Below are 21,487 nucleotides of genomic sequence, written 5' to 3' on the forward strand. Positions count from 1 at the left end.
AGAAGGCATTCGACTGTGTCCCACGCGGCATCCTGTGGAGAGTGCTTCGGGAATATGGGGTCCTGGGTCCTTTGCTAAGGGCTGTCAGGTCCCTGTACGACCGAAGCAGGAGCTTGGTCCGCATTGCCGGCAGTAAGTCAGACTTGTTCCCTGTGCATGTTGGACTCCGGCAAGGCTGCCCTTTGTCACCGGTTCTGTTCGTAATTTTTATGGACAGAATTTCTAGGTGCAACCAGGGGCCAGAGGGTGTCAGGTTTGGGGACCACACGATTTCGTCTCTGCTCTTTGCAGATGATGTTGTCGTGTTGGCCCCTTCAAGCCAGGACCTTCAGCATGCACTTGGACGGTTTGCAGCCGAGTGTGAAGCGGTGGGGATGAAAATCAGTACCTCCAAATCCGAGGCCATGGTCCTCAGTCGGAAAAGGGTGGCTTGCCCACTTCAGGTTGGTGGAGAGTGCCTGCCTCAAGTGGAGGAGTTTAAGTATCTAGGGGTCCTGTTCACGAGTGAGGGAAGGATGGAACGGGAGATTGACAGACGGATCGGTGCAGCTTCTGCAGTAATGCGGTCGATGTATCGGTCTGTCGTGGTGAAGAAAGAGCTGAGCCGCAAGGTGAAGCTCTCGATTTACCGGTCAATCTACGTTCCTACTCTCACCTATGGTCATGAGCTTTGGGTCATGACCGAAAGGACAGGATCCCGGATACAGGCGGCCGAAATGAGCTTTCTCCGCAGGGTGGCTGGGCGATCCCTTAGAGATAGGGTGAGAAGCTCGGTCACCCGGAAGGAGCTCAGAGTACAGCCGCTGCTCCTCCACATCGAGAGGGGTCAGCTGAGGTGGCTTGGGCATCTGTTTCGGATGCCTCCGGAACGCCTTCCTGGGAAGGTGTTCCGGTCCCGTCCCACCGGGAAGAGACCCCGGGGAAGACCTAGGACACGCTAGAGGGACTATGTCTCCCGGCTGGCCTGGGAACGCCTCAGTGTCCCCCCGGAAGAGCTGGAGGAAGTGTCTGGGGAGAGGGAAGTCTGGGCATCCCTGCTTAGACTGCTGCCCCCGCGACCCGGCCCCGGATAAGCGGAAGATGATGCTATGCTAGTATTATTCACTTCACCTGTCAATGGTCATAATGTTATAGTTGATCGGTGTATATATTTATATAGATTATCAGTGTTATTCACTTCACCTGTCAGTGGTCATAATGTTATAGTTGATCGGTGTATATATTTATATAGATTATCAGTATTATTCACTTCACCTGTCAATGGTCATAATGTTATAGTTGATCGGTGTATATATTTATATAGATTATCAGTGTTATTTACTTCACCTGTCAATGGTCATAATGTTATAGTTGATCGGTGTATATATTTATATAGATTGTCAGTGTTATTCACTTCACCTGTCAGTGGTCATAATGTTATGGCTGATTGGTGTATATATTTATATAGATTATCAGTGTTATTCACGTCACCTGTCAGTGGTCATAATGTTATGGCTGATCGGTGTATATATTTATATAGATTATCAGTGTTATTCACTTCACCTGTCAGTGGTCATAATGTTATGGCTGATCGGTGTATATATTTATATAGATTATCAGTGTTATTCACTTCACCTGTCAGTGGTCATAATGTTATGGCTGATCGGTGTATATATTTATATAGATTATCAGTGTTAATCACTTCACCTGTCAATGGTCATAATGTTATGGCTGATCGGTGTATACAACAACAACTACAAAATAACTCTAAACTCCAATAATAATAACCAATATATATTATTTATTATCATTATTGGCTCACACATTGGAAATACAATATGTAATAAAAATATACTATACATAGTATATAATATATAATACCTAATATTCACATATCTAACACACACTGGTAGTGTTATATGAAATGAATTGATCTGATGTATTAATGAATTCTCATATAAAATGTATAGGGGAATAAATAATTATTAGTTATAGTATTGATCTTAATAAGAAAGTACTGAGTCCTTGTGTTTAGACAAGAAGAGGAATGCCAGAGGTGCTGATAGTGTCGTAAATGTGTGGGTTGAGGTGGAGCCGAGGGACCCTGGTGCGGGTTGAGGTGGAGCCCTGGTGTGGGTTGAGGTGGAGCCCTGGTGTGGGTTGAGGTGGAGCCGGGGGACCCTGGGGTGGGTTGAGGTGTAGCCCTGGTATGGGTTAAGGTGGAGCCGGGGGACCCTGGTGTGGGTTGAGGTGGAGCCCTGGTATGGGTTGAGGTGGAGCCGGGGGACCCTGGGGTGGGTTGAGGTGTGGCCCTGGCGTGGGTTGAGGTGGAGCCGGGGGACCCTGGTGTGGGTTGAGGTGGAGCCCTGGTGTGGGTTGAGGTGGAGTCAGGGGACCCTGGTGTGGGTTGAGGTGGAGCCGAGGGACCCTGGTGTGGGTTGAAGTGGAGGCCTGGTGTGGGTTGAGGTGGCGCCACGGGACCCTGGTGTGGGGTGAGGTGGAGCTCTGGTGTGGGTTGAGATGGAGACCTGGTATGGGTTTAGTCAAACAAAATTTAGTCAAACAAAACCTCTTGAAAATCAAACAAAAATAAGAACTTGAGAGAGAATAAAACTAATTGAAGCAAAAAAAATGCAATCTTAAAATTGAAACTTAACTTGCCGGACCGTGTGAGCGGAGCCAAGAAGATTGAATGTCTCTTACTGAGTGTCGTGGAAATCACTAAATGGAAAAGGGACAGAGACTGCAGATTCTTTTCACAAGTTAAGCTTTATTCAAGATTTGCAAACCTGGAGCAGTTAACAACACTCTCAGCAGAGTCAGGACAGAAGCTCTTTGTTAAAGGTTGAGCTCAGGCCCATATACATTCATTAGAGCCCAATGTGTCCCCCTCCTTTGCATGGTTAGTCTACATTTATTTGGCTTAGAAAGATAACAAGATGTTTACAGCCTTTGAGAAGTTTAACAAAAACTATAGATATCTGTTGTAGGCACATCCTGTACAAGTGAGCAGAGTCGAAACACACAATGGCCTTACTAAATGACTGGATCATACTTAGAACAAGAAATATGATATTAATGCACTATAGAATCATGTTGACATTTTGATACTAAGTCTCAACAAAAGAAAATGTAACAATACAACTAGTAAAAGTAAATAATACATAATAATAATACAGTGAAAGTAAATAATACATTCCAGCACAAGCAACAGATAATGACAACCTAAGTAATGGGAGGCGACAAATACTTTATTATTCATGTTACAGTCACAAAAATAATTTCAGCAAGTAATGATTATAAAAAGAGTCATGTTTACTTGGTTTCCTTACAGTTGTCATCCATGTCCTTCACACTGATCCCCTGTACAAACGCGTAACATTCATGTGCCTGTTGTCTAGATCAGTGTCAGTGGAAGTCAGGTTAAATGGGAGAACTGTGCGTTGGGACAACACACTCCTGCAGGCCTGGATGTGTACAAAGTAGGGGGGTTAAAGTGTGAGAAATGTGAGCTGTGAGGTGTGGTTAACATCAGGTACTGAATGCAGGGAAGAACGGATTCCTACAAACAATTTACAAGGATTCATCATCCCACTCAATCAATCAATCAAAGTTTATTCACAAATACCAAAAGCAATATAATAATACAGTGGTTGCAACAAAATCACATCGGTATAATGAATGGGTCCCCCAAAGAAGCTAGAGAAGCTTATGGGTGGGGGCCCGTAATTTTACAAAAGAAAGGTGGTACAATAAAGATACATGGTCACCATCAGTTACCAGGCGATGATAACAAAGCTCACAAGAAAAAACACACAAAAACATACAGTACATACACATACATTCATGCTCATTACATCCCAGGCAGTTATATATTAAATATAAGTTGAAAAATAATATTTTTTTAGTTGTTTTTTAAAATTGAAGATAGAGGGCAGCACCTTAAGGTCATCATCAATCCCGTTCCAAATCTGAGGCCCCCCAACACTCATACTAGTGCGCAAATATTGGCGATATTTACCAAATATTAGTGATTTAGTTCTCGTTTGGTATGTGTGCTGGGGGCTATAGATAGGAATGAGACTATTTAATCTAGAGTTCAGATTATTTACAATTTGGAAGACAAGGCAAGCATTATGCCTTAGTGAACCCCCTGCTGAATGGGTCATGAGTGCACAGGCATAACAGGGTAGAAGGGTAGTGAACCCCCTGCTGAATGGGTCATGAGTGCACAGGCATAACAGGGTAGAAGGGTAGTGAACCCCCTGCTGAATGGGTCATGAGTGCACAGGCATAACAGGGTAGAAGGGTAGTGAACCCCCTGCTGAATGGGTCATGAGTGCACAGGCATAACAGGGTAGAAGGGTAGTGAACCCCCTGCTGAATGGGTCATGAGTGCACAGGCATAACAGGGTAGAAGGGTAGTGAACCCCCAGCAGAATGGGGAATGAGTTGTTATGGAAATTTTGAACTAAGTTACATTTGAGAAATGTCTGTCTTTCTATTGGCTGGTATGTAAATCTTTACTTTGATTGTGACACACATGTCTGTATAATATCAGAGGATTATTAGGTATTTGGGCCATGTCCTCCTGCCTAGACAAAGAAGGGTGTCAGTCCTTTCTGTTCTTTAGGAGAGAGGGATCTGGTATATGTCTTAGGGGTCATTCTTGATTGGTCACAATGGGTTGTGGGGTTAATCATCTGCCGACCTGGAGATTGTCTAGATGCTTTAAGTTTCCCTTAAGGGTTGAGAAAGTTAACCACATGAGGGAAGACACCATGTCCCTTGTGTCAAGCCCAGGACATGTGATAGAACAAAGGGCATGTGTTTGATTGACTTGAGACCGATGGGCAACAACTTACCACACCCCTTTTTCTATGTAATAAATATGGATTGTTCATGTATGGAGTTAGAGACACCTCAGACGATTATGTGTGCGTAAGCAGTTGACGTGTCTCTCATAATAGTCTCTGTGCATAATAGTTAATAAAACGGTTATAATGTACAAAGATAATTTAGTCTCTGTGTCCCTTACTCCGAGTGTCGATACATTGGAATTTCCATCACAGAGTGCACAGGCATAACAGGGGCTGGTGGGCCTCATGATACGTCTCACTGTGTGGTTCATCAGCAACCACCAGCCATTGTCATGGTGGCATTTCCTGTGGGTTGTTATGGCTGGGGTGGCTGTTATTTGCTAGAGTCCAGGCTTGAGCCCGCCGTGGGCTCAGGCTGAGGCGGCTATTATTTAAGTCCTGTTGTTGGACTATTCCGCTGCTGTTGGTCCCTTGAGGTTCTCAGTGGTTCCCCCCAGCCTCCATGGTCCAGATAACAGCAATACCAATGATGAAGGCAATGAACGTGACCTTCAGTAAGCTCTCCTCGCTACTCCATGGCCATCATGGTGGTCGTCGTCCTGGCATCAGCTGATACATCGTCATCAGGTTCGTATGGCACCTTCCTGCAGTGGCTGGCGTGGACCTACGTAGCACTCTAAGCAACCTTCACGGCCGTCTGGGAGATCAGTAGCACCTGGTATGGTCCCAACCACCTATGCTGATGTCAGTACCTCCTACAGAGGTCCTTCACAACAACCAAGTCACCTGGTTGGATCTTGTGAAGTGGTCCTCCTTTAGGCTCAGGCTGGGAATAATTTCTCGCATCAAATTCTTTGCGAAACCAATGGCTGTGGCATGTTTGTATGGAAATGCTTCTACCCACTTAGAGAATGCATCCACCATTACCAGGCAATATTTGTATCCCTGGCATGGAGTCTACTCAATTAAATCCACCATTAAGTGCTCAAATGGACATAGGCATCAGTGTGCCCCTACCCACATGGTTTGTCATACAAATCACACATTTTGCAAACATTATGTACAGTATTCACAACCCCACCCTTGGAAACATGGTCTTGGCCATGTGCCAACTTAGCAACGTAGGGGTAACAGGAGCGAGGAAGGACAGGGAGGTCATTAGGACCAACCCAACGCCTCAGCTTCTGGTCAAAAGAGCATTTCAACCGCTTCCAACGAGTGACCTCCACAGAGTCAGTGCCTAATTGTAAGTCAGAAACATCATTAAGAGAGAAAGCATCAGGCTGTTCCGCACCCTCCAGCCAATGTCTCCACTCTTCCAATGCCGTTTTGACCGCAAGCAATTCCCTGTTGCCAACGTTGTAATTAGCCTCAGCAGGTGTCACAGGGGTGCCTCAGAGGTAAGCACAGGGGTGCAGTTTCTTGTCATTTTCCGACCTTTGTGATAGAACGGCCCCCACGCCGAAGCTGGAGGTGTCCACCTCCACTACAAACTGCCGGGCCAGTCGGGGTGAATCAGGATGGGGGCTTAGGTGAAACGCTGCTTGAGGGCCGTGAAGGCACAGGATGCTGCAGGGGACCATAGGAAAGCCACTTTAGTGGAGGTCAAGGCCTGGATGAACCTCCGGTAGAAATTGGCAAATCCAAGGATGCGTTGCAGGTCCAGGCGTGAAGAGGGCTGTGGCCAATCGGTGATGGCTTGGACCTTGCTGGGGTCCATCCAGATGCTACCCGCAGCCACTATGTATCCCAGGAAGGGAATGACGGAGCGATGTAACCTGCACTTCTCAGCCTTTACGAAAAGACGGTTCTCCAATAACTGCTGAAGGACCTGTATCAAAATGTCATCCAGATACACGAAAACAAAGCAGTTAATCATGTCCCGGAGCACGTCATTTACCAGAGCCTGAAAGACAGCCGGAGCGTTGGTCAACCAAACGGCATCACCAGGTACTCATAGTGTCCACTAGTGGTGTTGAACGCCGTCTTCCACTCATCTCCCTCTCGGATCCGTACCAGGTGGTAGGCATTGCGGAGGTCCAGTGTCGAGAAGATTGTGGCACCCTGGAGCATCTCAAATGCAGAGGCAAGCAGAGGGAGTGGGTAACGGTTCTTCACCGTGATGTCATTCAGGCCCCGGTAATCTTTACAGGGACGCAGGGTCTTATCCTTCTTGGCCACAAAGAAAAACCCAGCGCCAGCAGAAGAGGAAGATGGTCGGATGATCCCGGCCCTGAGGGAAGTCCCCACATACTCCTCCATGACCTTTGTTTCAGGTCCAGACAGGGAGTACAGGTGTCCACGGGGAGGCGACGTGCCTGGGTGAAGGTTTATGGCACAGTCATATGGCCGGTGAGGTGGTAGGGAGGTAGCCCGGGCTTTATCAAAAACCTCCTTTAAGTCCCAGTAGTCAGCAGGGACAGATGACACATTGATGTCTGTGGACAGTGGGATGTCCCTGGTCAGAACCTGTGGAGCGGCCTTCAGACAGTGAGCCAGACATAAGGAGCTCCTGCCCGTAACAGAGCCAGTAGCCCAGTCGATGTGGGGGTTGTGTTTCACGAGCCATGAGTGGCCTAACACAATCGGAACATTAGGAGAACGTAAAGGCAGGGACTGGATCTCCTCACCGTGGTTACCAGATAGGGTCAGGGTAACGGGAACTGATATTCCAGACAACCGCCCGATAGAGCGTCCAGGGGTGTGGCCTCGATGGGTGTGTGTAAGGGGCATGAAGGGATGTCTAACTGCACAAGAAGGGAAGTGTCAATAAAACAGTCATCAGCCCCGGAATCAATGAGAACATACACGCCCAGGGTTTGGGAACCCCAGATAATAGTGGCTGGAAAGGGAAAGCGCACAGTGGGTGCCCACCGTGTCTTGATCTGACTTACCCTTATTCCTGCTGTTACGGATGAGCCGTCCTTTTAACGGTCAGCTGGCGGCATTATGTCCTTTCTCTCCACAGTAGAGGCAGCTGTGACTGTTCATTCAGCGTTGACGCTCCTCCGGAGCCCATGCCCAACTGCGTGGGTTTAGGTGTAAGGGCTTCGGTTATCCTCGGTGTGTCTCGGAAGGACTCGGGGGGTGTCGTCAGTCCCAGTAACGCTCCGCCATCTAGCCTGCCGGGATGTTGAAGCGCCTGGGCAGGATGACTGTGTCCTCTCTCCCGATCTTGTTCCCGTAGTCGACTGGCTATGTGAGTGGCCATGTACACGAGACCATCTAGACGTGGGCATGTCTCGGGCAGCAAGCTCGTCCTTGATGGGGTCACACAAGCCATTGTAGAACGTGTCGAGTAGAGCCTCATAACCCCACCAACACTCCGCTGCCAGTGTACGGAATTTGATGGCGTAACAGACGAGCACTTGTTGGTTGGCTGGAGCTCGAAGATGCGTGAGCATTGGGACAAAAAGGGACCACAATAACTGGAGTCACCAGAGAACCGTTCGGGAGCAGGTAAGTGCGGCTCCCTTTGGTGTATCGGTGGAGCTACCTGTGCGGGCAGGGCCAGGGTTATCCTCTCTAGCATTCGCCGCAGGCTGTCGTTTGCCTCCTGTTGGCGCTCTCTCTGCTTGCGGAGTTCTTCTGCAATGCCGCGGAGCACCTCCTCGTGTCGACCCACGACGACCCCTTGGCAGGCCACTACGTTCTGTAGGTGTTCCAACTCCGCTGGTTTCGAAATGGCCAGATTGTTCTAACACAACGGTGAGCAAGCAGGGACCCAAATGCGGGGAACCAAATGCGGACACAGAGGCAGAGGAGGGCGGTCCAAAGTATTTATTGAAAGACCAGGGAGCGGGCAGGCTCGTAGTGGTCGTTATCGGGAAGGTCAGATGGTCGAAGGCACAAGGGTAGCAGGCAGGCTCGCGGTTTGGGACAGGCAGTGTTCGTTGTCGGACGGTCAGATGGTTGAAGGTACAGGGGAGGGCAGACAGGCTCGTAATCCGAAAAAAAGGCAAGGGTCGCAACCAGGGAAGAGAATGACAGGTAGAGTGGGTAATACAACACATAGAACGCTGGAAACGACGGTACAAGACAAGACGATCTGGCAACTGCCAAACCGAGAACAAGGTCTGAGTATACAGGGCTAATAGGGAGCCGGGAACACCTGGTGAGGGGCAGGGACAAGACAACAGGTGAAACACATCAGGGCGTGACAGTATTATTCATCAACCCAACATCATATTTATGTCGCGACCATATGGATGGTGTATTATTCATCAACCCAACATCATATTTATGTCGCGACCATATGGATGGTGTATTATTCATCAACCCAACATCATATTTATGTCGCGACCATATGGATGGTGTATTATTCATCAACCCAACATCATATTTATGTCGCGACCATATGGATGGTGTATTATTCATCAACCCAACATCATACTTATGTCGTCACCATAGGGATGGTGTATTATTCATCAACCCAACATCATACTTATGTCGTCACCATAGGGATGGTGTATTATTAATCAACCCAACATCATACTTGTGTCGTCACCATAGGGATGTTGTATTATTAATCAACCCAACATCATACTTATGTCGTCACCATAGGGATGGTGTATTATTCATCAACCCAACATCTTACTTATGTTGTGATCATAGGGATGAACTGTCTGTACAGTTGATAAAACGCCTGCTTTTGTATAGGCAAGAAGGTGGGACAACATCTCACAAAATAACTGACCTTTGAGAAACACATGACTATGGTCTCAATCAGGCTGGTCATGTTCCTTTGATTAGTTCAACTCTGTATTAGCAAATCTTGCATTTTTCTACTCTGTAAATACATTAACTCAGTACTTTACTATCAACACAGTAGGTAGCTAATGATTTTACACTCTCCTATGGTATAATTAATCAATACATCAGCTCAGCAAATTTCTATAATAGTCTCATGATTGCCGTCACTTAGGGAAACACATGAAGTTACTTTTCCTTTCCCAATGTTCCTGCTTCTCCTTTCCATCAAAGTCAGGGTACTGGAACTGGAAAAAGCTGTGTGTCGTATGACTTTAGAGATCATACAAAATCTGATCACCATTATGTATGCATGGAAAGAACACTGAGTTTGTGAACCATTAATCTATCCTCAAATCCATCAACACAGTCATTATGGATAGTTTGTTCACTGTTTTAGGAACAAACCTTAAAACCTTATAAATGATGGGGCGTGGTTATGACGCTGAACTAAGCACATATTTTTGTGAGCTCCTGGCAATATTTTAGTAAAATCCTGTAAAATTTCCTTTCACTGCATGAACAATGATAAATATTGTATGTGGCGACTTATTACTGTATACCCGTGACAATATGCCGGCTAAGAAAGCACAAAACAAACCTAAAGCAAACTCTTCTCTGAGTGGGGAAGACCACATCTCAGATGCTAACAGCCTAGCTAACTCAACAGGTGATGCTAGCCCCGTGCAGCATGTGGACGTAGATACTGGAACTCTCTCAAACTTGACAAGCTCGAAAACCGTTCCCGTAGATCCAACCTGCGACTAGTTAACATGCCGGAGAAAATGGAAGGAAATGATACGGTGGCTTTCTTGGGAAAATAGCTCCCCGAAGCGCTGGGTCTAGCGACATTCCCGAGACAACCTCTCATCGAAAGAGCACACAGGTTACTCGGCCGGACGCATCCTAATCTATCAACTACACCGAGAGATCTCCTATTGAAGTTTTTAAAGTCTGAGTGATTGGAGCATTTAGGGCTAAAGGTAAAGTTATCTGCAGTGGTCAAGAAATCATGTTTTTCCCGGATCTTTCGACGGATCTCCACCGACAAAGGAGAGCTTTTGACCGGGTAAAACAACAGCTGAGATCGATTAACATACGCTACGGATTAATATACCCGGCTAAACTACGGGTGTCATCGGATGGACAAACTCGTGAGTTTGAAACCCCAGTTCTGTAACCCTTGCTGAAAAATTCATCCAAGGGTTACAGAACACAGGGGACTCACAAGGTAACTAATGTGAACTGCTGAATTCTTTATTATCTGCCTATAACCGATTTATGTTGAAATTGCTGGCTTTACAGGCCAGTAACACACTTTTCTTTTTTTCTCCATTTACTCCTCATAGAGAAACTGCCACGTGCCCTTTTTAAGTGGGCTGAATTAGTTTTTTGGTGAAGAGTTTAATCACCATTCGGTCGGCTTTCCTAGATGAGAGTTAAGCTGCAAGAACGTTTAAAACGTTTAAAAGCCCCGTTATTAGATGTTTATATGGAATTCTTTAAGGTTGCCTCCCTGCTTCATTATTTAGTGCTCTGATAACTCTTATTCTAAAAACAGGCAAAGTGTCTACCGACAGCAGTTCTTACAGACCCATATCACTTTTAAATTCTGATTCAAAGATTATAGCTAAGGTTCTGGCTATGAGACTGGAGAGAGTTCAAATCAAATCAAATCAAAATGTATTTATAAAGCGCTTTTTACAACAGCAGTTGTCACAAAGTGCTTTACAGAGACACCCGGCCTTAAACCCCAAGGAGCAAACAACAGCAGTGTTGAATTTCAGTGGCTAGGAAAAACTCCCTAAGAAGGTCGAATTTTAGGAAGAAACCTAGAGAGGACCCAGGCTCAGAGGGGTGACCAGTCCTCTTCTGGCTGTGCCGGGTGAGATATTAAGAGTCCAATTGGAATAACAAATACATTTCTCTTGGCTAAATCCAGAGTATATTCGATTTTAGACTAGGTCAGAAGTATGACCAGGTAGACAAGGACAGGAACAGCAACGGTCCCCCCAAACCAGGTAATCCGCAGGTGTGGACCAGGACCTCATCTCCTTCTAAAATTTAAAATTGGAGGAAACTGAGAAAAGTTAGTAGTACATCCCTCATGTCCCCCAGCACAATAATATAGCAGCGTAACACCTTGGAAACTGAGACGGGGGGGTCCGGTGACACTGTGGCCCTACCCGGGGGAGGCCCCGGACAGGGCCCAACAGGCAGGAAATCAACCAAAGGGACACCTACCAACCGCAACCCCCCTGAATGAGGGCCGAGTATTGCTAGCAGCGTACAGCCCAACTGCACAAGTGCGCAATAGAGAGTCAACAACAAGCCAGTGACTCTTCCCCCGAAGGGCATTGGAGGGAGGGCATCCCAGTGGCGACGAGAGCCCACCTGGCAAGACAGCAAGGGTGGACAGTATCAAGCCTACTGGTCACCTTCACGCCCCCGGGCCAGGCTACACCTAATTATAAACTGTGCTGTAGAGATGAGTTTTTAGTAGACACTTGAAAGTTTGCACTGAGTTTGCATTTCTAACCTTAATTGGCAGATCATTCCACAGGAGTGGAGCTCTATGAGAAAAGGCCCTGCCGCCAACTGTTTGTTTAGAAATTCTAGGTACAATTAAAAGGCCTGCATCTTGCGATCTAAGGTTACGTGTAGGTATGTATAGTTCTACCAGCCATTATACATGGAGACCAGAATGGTTTTGTCCAAAATCATCAAGGGTTCCACAATGTGAGGAGAGTTCTTAATATAATACACAAATGTGAAAAGTCCCCTGACACTGCAATACTATCACTTGATGCGGAAAAGGCGTTCGACCGAGTCGAATGGCCCTATCTAGCATTTTGGATTTGGTTGATCCTTCTGCAATGGTAGCTACTAATAACCTCATCTCTCAGTCTTTTGAGTTATTTCAAAGCACAATGCAAGGGTCACCAATTTCACCTCTACTATCTGTGATAGCCATGGAAACTTTAGCAATAGCGATTAGGACACAACCCTCAATCCATGGTATTAAGACCGGGGATATTGTATACAACACAGCATTGTACACTGATGATACTATTGTGTTTTTATCACATCTTGCAGAATCAATACCATCTCTCTTGAAGCTGTTCAATCTATTTGGTAATATCTCTGGGTTCAAAGTTAACAAAGAAAAGTAATCTATTATGTTTTTAAATATAAACAAGAGGAAGAAACCAGTAGTATCCCACCCATTCGTGAATGCCACAGAGGGATTTAAATATTTGGGCATCAGAATAACACCAAAGATAAGTATTCTTAGCTCAGCCAATTATGAGCCCATGGTAGTAGAGGTGTCGGAAGAGATCACTAGGTGGACAACACTGCCGCTCTCTTTACTGGGCAGAATAAACATAGTAAAAGTGACTTTATTACCTAAATTTCTATATTTTCTTCAGTCAATTCCGCTGGCCCCTCCTCATTCGTTTTTTCCTAAGACCAGAAAGCTTCTTTCTAATTTAATCTGGAACAAAAGGAAGCCAAGGCTCAGACTCTCCTACTTATATATATCTTATGACAGGGGAGGGCTACAGTTGCCAAATATAGAATGGTATAACTGGGCTGCTCAACTGAGGACCACAATGTTTTGGAATAGCTATCTATACTCAGCATCTTTTAAAACATTAAAAAAAATTACTACTAATCCTCTTGTAAAAAAACTACTCTTCTTTGGCATGGAGTACAAAAAATGCTGGATGACTCTCCAGGGTTGTCCTGTTTCTCCCCAATCTGGGGTAATGAAAACTTTGGGTTGTCCTGTTTCTCCCCAATCTGGGGTAATGAAAACTTCACTCTAGCTAAGAACAACATGTGTTTCAAAGCATGGTGGAACAAGGGCATAGTAAACCTACAGGATGTATATGAGGATTATACTCTGATGTAATTTTGATATACAGCAGAAACACTTCTTTAAGTATTTACAACTTAGAAGTTTTATTCTGGCACACTTCAGTGCAAAAACCACCATTCTACCTCATAGAAACGCATGTTACAAAAAAAGTTTTTGGTAAAAGACTGGTCTCCCAGTTTTATAACATCACCCAAATCGGACAGTTGAAGACTGGAAAAATGTTGCCTGGTCTGATGAGTCTCGATTTCTGTTGAGACATTCAGATGCTAGAGTCAGAATTTGGTGTGAACAGAATGAGAACATGGATCCATCATGCCTTGTTACCACTGTGCAGGCTGGTGGTGGTGGTGTAATGGTGTGGGGGATGTTTTCTTGGCACACTTTAGGCCCCTTAGTGCCAATTGGGCATTGTTTAAATGCCACGGCCTACCTGAGCATTGTTTCTGACCATGTCCATCCCTTTATGACCACCATGTACCCATCCTCTGATGGCTACTTCCAGCAGGATAATGCACCATGTCACAAAGCTCAAATCATTTCGAATTGGTTTCTTGAACATGACAATGAGTTCACTGTACTTAAATGGCCCCCACAGTCACCAGATCTCAACCCAATAGAGCATCTTTGGGATGTGGTGGAACGGGAGCTTAATGCCCTGGATGTGCATCCCACAAATCTCCATCAACTGTAAGATGCTATCCTATCAATATGGACCAACATTTCTAAAGAATGCTTTCAGCACCTTGTTGAATCAATGCCACGTAGAATTAAGGCAGTTCTGAAGGCGAAAGGGGGTCAAACACAGTATTAGTATGTTGTTCCTAATAATCCTTTAGGTGAGTGTACATATACTATACATAAGATCAAGTAGATCAAATGTCTAACACATGCTGGTAGTTAGTAGCCCTGGTAAAAGTTGAGGTGGAGCCCTGGTAGTCAGGGGGCACTTGTTGGGCTTAAGGGTCCACATATTAAAGCACTATGGGTCTATCTATCTACATTGTGCATTCACAGTATATTGTCCCATGGGCCTCTGACCATTATTGGCCATCAGGGTGCCTTGTAAGCTGAGGCCCCTAATTGTCAGAGGCCCCTGGGCCCAGGCCCCATTCCGTGATCTGGCACTGGTTCCTGAGCCCATGCAGTGATTTCCACTACAAGACGTGTCTGTTTTTAATGCAGTGATGTCCACTACAAGAAGTGTGTCTGTTTTAATGCAGTGCCGCCTGAGTTTCCGAAGATTACGGCCATCCAATATTGATGTTTGGCCTTGTCCCTTTTCATACAGATATTTCTCTGGATTCTCAATCTTATAATGTTAATAATATAATGTACTGTGGATGATGATATCCCCAAACTCCCTTTGCAATTCAACATTGAGAAGTGTTATTCTTAAATGGTTTCACTATTGGCCTGCACAGTCTTTAACAGAGTGGTGAACCCCTCCACATCTTCTGAAAGACTCATCCTCTCTGGGAAGCTGTTTTTGCACCCAATCATGTAATTAGACAATAAACCTAATTAGTTGTATGCTCTTTCTCCAGGTTTGTCTTTCATTACACAACTTTTCCAGTCTTTTTGTGCCCCTGTCCCATCGTTTTGAAACGTGTTGCTGGCATCAACATTACATGTCTCAGTTTCAACATTTGATATGTTGTCTTTGTATTATTTTCTATTGAATCTAGTGTTACAGGCAACCAAGGCTTTCTGAAGTGTTTGAGGCTTTCATCAAAATTGTTCAGAAATCAGTGTTATCAAGGCTTTGACACTCACTGCACAGTGGCACAGTGGTCAGGATTAATTATCACACGTTTAATGTTTATATAGACATCTTTTCCACAGTATCCAACATGACTTTGTGGCGCAGTGGTTAGGTGTGTGCTTTCTGAAGGGAAATTAAAATGCCTGATTCATATCCACATTCTTCCTGCCTTTCCAGACTGCATTTTACAACTATGCATTCATTGTAATGTTTTGTATTATTTTGTAATGTTTTGTATGAGGGGCCGTATAAGACATTATTCATTCTGATACTCTCACATACATACATTCTCCTTTCACATACATATATTTTCACTCTCACATACATACATTCTCCTTTCACATACATATATTTTCACTCTCACATACATACATTCTCCTTTCACATACATGTATTTTCACTCTCATATACATACATTCTCCTTTCACATACATATATTTTCACTCTCACATACATACATTCTCCTTTCACATACATATATTTTCACTCTCACACATACAAACATTCTCCTTTCACATACATATATTTTCACTCTCATATACATACATTCTCCTTTCACATACATATATTTTCACTCTCACATACATACATTCTCCTTTCACATACATATATTTTCACTCTCACACATACATACATTCTCCTTTCACATGCATATATTTTCACTCTCACACATACATACATTCTCCTTTCACATACATACATTTTCACCCTCACATATGTACATTCTCCTTTCACATACATATATTTTCACTCTAACATGCATACAGTTTTTTCTCTCATAAGAATATATTTTTAACTCACACATTCATACATTTTACTCTTATATTTCTATATTTTAACTCACACACAAATATATTTTTCTCACATATTTCTAAATTTAACATACATATTCCTACATTTTTGATCTCATGCACATGCAGTCACAATTTTAAATAATATATGTATATAAGCAGAAAATGTATGCATGTGTAAAGAAAATATATGTATGTGAGAGAAGAATGTATGTGTGTGAGAGACAAAGTATAGTGGAAACGGAAGGAGTATAGTTGAAACGGATGGCAGAACATTTCTCGCGATGTGATTGGCTGTCAACCTCACCCTGTGATTGGCTGAGAAAGTCGAGCAGTGTCTTGTTCAGGTCGCGATCAGCATGGACGGGGATGAGACGAATGCTTTGCAGCGAGCCATTGGAGTTTTAAGAACTATTTTAACATGCTCTGATACTATTTCTTCCATTAAGCACCAAAGGACATGCTCATCTGCACCTAACGTTGTTCACAGCACGGCAGAAAGTGAAATGAGACTACTTTTCAGATCAGGGGGCAACTCACCCCATATGGAAAAAAATAATATTTTTGCAATTATAGAAAATAGATTACAAAATGTATTTTGAAGCCCGTATTAAAATGCTTTTTTCAGGTCCTGTGAAAGTAAAAAGATGAAATGTAATTACCGACGTATTGATTATATTACATTTAAGTTCGAAACACATTTTATAGATGTGCATTACCAAAATACATATAATCTTAGTCACAAATAGACTAACGTACTAACGTAAACTTGGTAATACCAATACTTGCTTCTTCCCTGCTAACCTACTCTTGGTTGGAGTAGAGGTTAGCTTACCTAACTGTGGAACAAAAGGTTGCCGGTTGAAATCAGCACCTTCTGATATATTTTGACATGCTTTTTAAAAATGCAATAAATACATTTTTACAAATACATTTACGCGGCCAATTTCAAACGTTTTGTACATATATTTACCAAATGTATTCAGGAATATATTTTCCAAATGTGTTCGGAAATATATTTTCCAAATGTATTCAAAAATATATTTAGAATACGTGTATTTTCTGTATGGGACAAGTCAGTACTACAGGCCGAGCAGCTCACGCTACACAAGACCAAACCAGAGGATCACGGCAGTCTTTGCGATATCAAACGCAGCAGCACTTTGATAATTGGGTCTCTCGTCCAAGGAAAAGGTAAGAATAAATAAGCTCTATTTTTGTGGTGCTGATTTGTATAACTGATTGGATTGTATATTGGTAAGTGATCGCGCTTTTTTCCCCACCTGTCTAGCCTTAACCTGCCGCAATTGTGTGCCTTCACTGCACTGACATATTGGACTATGCAATTCCTCAGATGTAAATATATCAATTACGTTACTCTAATGAAGAGAAGGAACAACAGCGGAGTGGTGCGATAGTAAGAAACGCAACCCAATCATTTGTTTTATTGAGTACGTGTTCTTATTCACACACACATCCAATCTCCAACCACACACACACAAAACTTTGGTCCACTCACTCACTTTCAAACACTCATTCAAGTTTGACCATTCATATTTCTGTTAACAGCGCAGAGATATCATTTTTCAACCCTTTCAATTTAGTAGTTCTTAGGTATCTGTGACATAGGGTCTTGGATATTAAAGCACAGTAGCCCCTCATCCTGTCCGAAATGCTTTAGTAGTTATTGGGTAACCGCAACAAAGAGTCTTGAATAATAAAACCTTTCTAGCCCCTCATATTCAGCACTATGTTGGTTTTTGGGGAATCGTATTTGAATTGTTTAATTTACTTTCCTTTTGGATCGGCCTTGTCTTGGCACTTAGGGGTTCGTCAACCACCCAACTCAACCGGGTCAAGGGGAATGTGTGACCCAAACGGTTTGTCACACACCTATCTTATCACTGGCTACGGCCTCAGTGATAACCAGTCAGTTATTGGGAGTGTCAAATTAGTTAGAATTGGCTATACTATACGTTTAGGAGTTCTCTTAATGTATAGTCCATTCAACTCTCTTTGAAGGATCTTCTATACATCGTCCAATCAACTAAGGATTTTTTATATTTTTTTTTACACTTAGTACAAACATTATGATAATAACAATCACAGTATTATGCACAGCATTATAATAATGAATAAAAACATGTACCATCAATAATCAACTGTTATTTTATATGTAATGAATCAGACTTGGTCACTCCCGGCTCCGGTGCAGACAATTCAACTCTCTAAACAGACTGATATGAACTGTTGGGAATTTTGTCAAGTAGGTTTAACTTACTTATTTATGATGCTGGCAGTTCAGTCAGCTGGAGAGAGTTGAAAAGCAAACACTGTCGTCGTGAAGATACTGAAGTCCCATCTGGGGTGCCAAATTGTGGAAAATGTATAAATACATGTAAAAACTACTCAGAGTCTGGTTTAACAGTTGATTTTCAAGTTGAACAACCACTTTCACAAAATAAGTACAGAGACCAACAGAGTAGTGTCATAACCATTGTTCTGATTACATATTATGGCTTCTGGCTCTTTATACTCCTCCTTGTCAGCTGGCAGAATATTATTTCTAATGCTATGAGATACATACAAAACAAGTCGTCATACTAATAGGAAAACAAGATAGAACCCTATACTGCCATGGCAACCATAGTTCTAGGTCATAGTTACCAGACCTCCTGATCTGAGCTACCCCTAGTGTCCTACACAAAAGGAAGAATACAGAGGAGACACATGCAGCTTTACCTTGGAGCCAACTGAACAGGGTCGTTGATAAGATAGGGTTGAGGCCTGGCGCCTTGGTCGTGGCCCTAATCACTTCTAAGAACAGGACATGCTGACCTAGGTCTTCTTCTATATGTGGCAACCATGAACAGTCTAAAGCAATTTCAGGCCTAGTCTAAAACAGTTCATTTATTACAGTTAATTTGCAGAATAATGGATAAAATAAGAATAGGGTAATACATTCATCTTTAACAGATTCCTTCAGGTTCTGCAACTATGCATCAGTGACTGGCATCAATCCATGTATCGCTTTCTGCCACTTTTACTGCAGCTGAAGTGGTCAGGAGCACTCAGTATGATCCTTTCCATCTTGGATCTTTCCAGCACTTCCTGCGTAGATCCTTTACCACCACAAAATCACCCGGCTCAATCCTGTGGCTTTGACTCTTGGGAACAGAACTTCCAGAACATTATTAAGAGTTTTACAGTATTCACACATGTCCTCATTCTTTCACTGGCATGTCAACCTATTCCAGGAAAAAGGTGTGTCAGTCATTCTCAAAAGGTTGTCTAGTCACAACATCATGAGAGGGAGAGAAAAACAACATTGGTTTAATATTTTCTACCACCCAAGAAAATCAGAACTAATGGCAGCACCTGTATCCAGGCAAACCCTGTCAGCCTGTAATTTTGACGATCTTGATTTCAACATGCTGTTAACAGTAGTTTGTGTAGGGTATATTGTGTCAGAATGGTGATTTATGGCCCTGGGGGGCAGGACTTCCATATTGATGTGACAGGTGGGCGGGACATCCGGTTTGTAGGGTGGGACTTCCGTTATGACGTATGTTAGGGTGGGACTTCCGGTATGACGTATGTTAGGGTGGGACTTCCGGTATGACGTATGTTAGGGTGGGACTTCCGGTATGACGTATGTTAGGGTGGGACTTCAGGAGTGACGTATGCATGTCCGGTGACTTTGTTATTTATGATTACATTGATGTGTCAGTGTTTGATGTTTTACAATGCTTGATGAGCAAACCAGACTAGTGTTATAACAGGTGGGTTATGTTTGATGATTAACAAATGGGGCTTAGGGTTCCGGAATGTTAAATTCCCAGGCAGTAAATAAGTGTTGTGTCAGCGGTAAGGTGTTTGGTGTACAGCAAATGGTGTTCGACAAATATAAAACCCGGGTATTTTATCTTCTGACAAGTGGGGCAACAGCTGGCATACAAACGGTGTTTGTTAACCTTTCATGTTTTATGGGTTGACTGGCGTGGTATGTGTATTTAAACCACGCCGACATCGGGGTTGGTCATTCAGTCTTGCCTGAGCAAACTTACCTACACATTACAAAACATGGAGGATTGTGCTGCTATCAATGTTTTGGTTGAAACACCGGTGAAAGCTAACATCTTAAACACAGCTTAGCGATTTGGTAAGAAATTGCAAATGGACCGCAGAGATGCAATCAACATGCCAGCCCCGAAGAAACCGATGCAGAGTTTAACCCAAATCCATCAATTACACCCGGATATGGTGGCACAGGAGTGGAAATTGGACGATGGTCGGATCGGGGGATACATCTTCAACCCAGAACAACCGGAGGTTGCATTTTATGAATTACCCGAAGGCCAAGTGTTTAAGGCTGGTGTGACTGATCAAATGGTTTTTAATGCCAGTTTATGGGGCACCTTTCGAAAAGTGTTTTATTTGGGGCCAAAACAAGGCCCACATAATACAGTAGATGTACTGTTTAAAGTTGTCGAGGGGCTGAAAGAGTATGACTCTGTCAGATTGGAGTTATTTCCGGAAAATATCAGCGGGTTAGTTTGTGACTGCGGACTGATCGACTGACCTAAGACCCCAAAGCCCCGCCTTAAGCCAACACCTTCATCAGCACAGCATAAAAACTGACAGACCGCCGGTGACATTCAAGCAGTCGGAAGAATTTACGAAACATGTCTCAAGATTACAACCAAGCGGTGATTGAAGAACCCAAGGCTGAGGACTGGCTGTGTGACACCTGGGATGACAACGCTGAAGCCTTCTACAGAACCCCTGACCCAGACAGCTCGATTCCACCGCCATACCCAACAAGAAACTACCATTGGATTGACAGGGTTGGTGGTCAACTAGGACCTCTTAACCTGTCATACCTTTCAAATGCTAACAAGAGTTATCACAAAATGGACAAACAACTTGCACCAAAAATGTTAAATAATTTAATAATAATAATAATAAACCTTTATTTATATAGCACCTTTCATACAGGGAATGCAGCTCAAAGTGCTTTACATCAATAGAGGTCAATAAGCAGCAATAAAGAGCAATAAAAGCAAAACAGAGAAATAAAAAAATGTTTTACGAAGAGCAAAGATTACCGGTTTAGTTGAAGGCTAGAGTGAAAAGATATGTTTTTAATAGCTTTTTAAATATGTTTATAGATGATGCCTCCTTTATATTTTCTGGTATTTTGTTCCACAGCTTTGGGGCATAGTTAAAAAAGGCAGCATCACCGATTTTTTTATGAGTGGGATTTGGAACCTCTAGCAAGTTAGCAGTCGAGGATCTGAGGGCCCTTTGTGGAACATAGGTTTTTAGAGAGTCTAAAGTAGGCTGGTCCCAAGCCGTTTAGAGTTTTATAAACAAGCAATAGGACCTTGAAATCAATCCTGTGGGAGACTGGGAGCCAATGCAGTGATTTCAAAACTGGAGTAATGTGTTCTCGCCTCTTTGTTTTTGTTAAAAGTCTTGCTGCTGAGTTCTGGATGAGTTG

At 43.5% G+C, this 21,487-nt stretch overlaps 1 protein-coding gene across 1 annotated transcript in view; it reads left to right on the plus strand.

Moving 5' to 3' along the window:
• LOC117595278 (NLR family CARD domain-containing protein 3-like) overlaps positions 1 to 21,487 on the plus strand; it is a 495,319-nt gene that overhangs the window by 150,164 nt on the left and 323,668 nt on the right. The gene's annotated exons all lie outside the window — the stretch shown is intronic.

Source organism: Esox lucius, chromosome 11, assembly GCF_011004845.1.
Source record: "Esox lucius isolate fEsoLuc1 chromosome 11, fEsoLuc1.pri, whole genome shotgun sequence".
Lineage (NCBI taxonomy): Eukaryota > Metazoa > Chordata > Actinopteri > Esociformes > Esocidae > Esox > Esox lucius.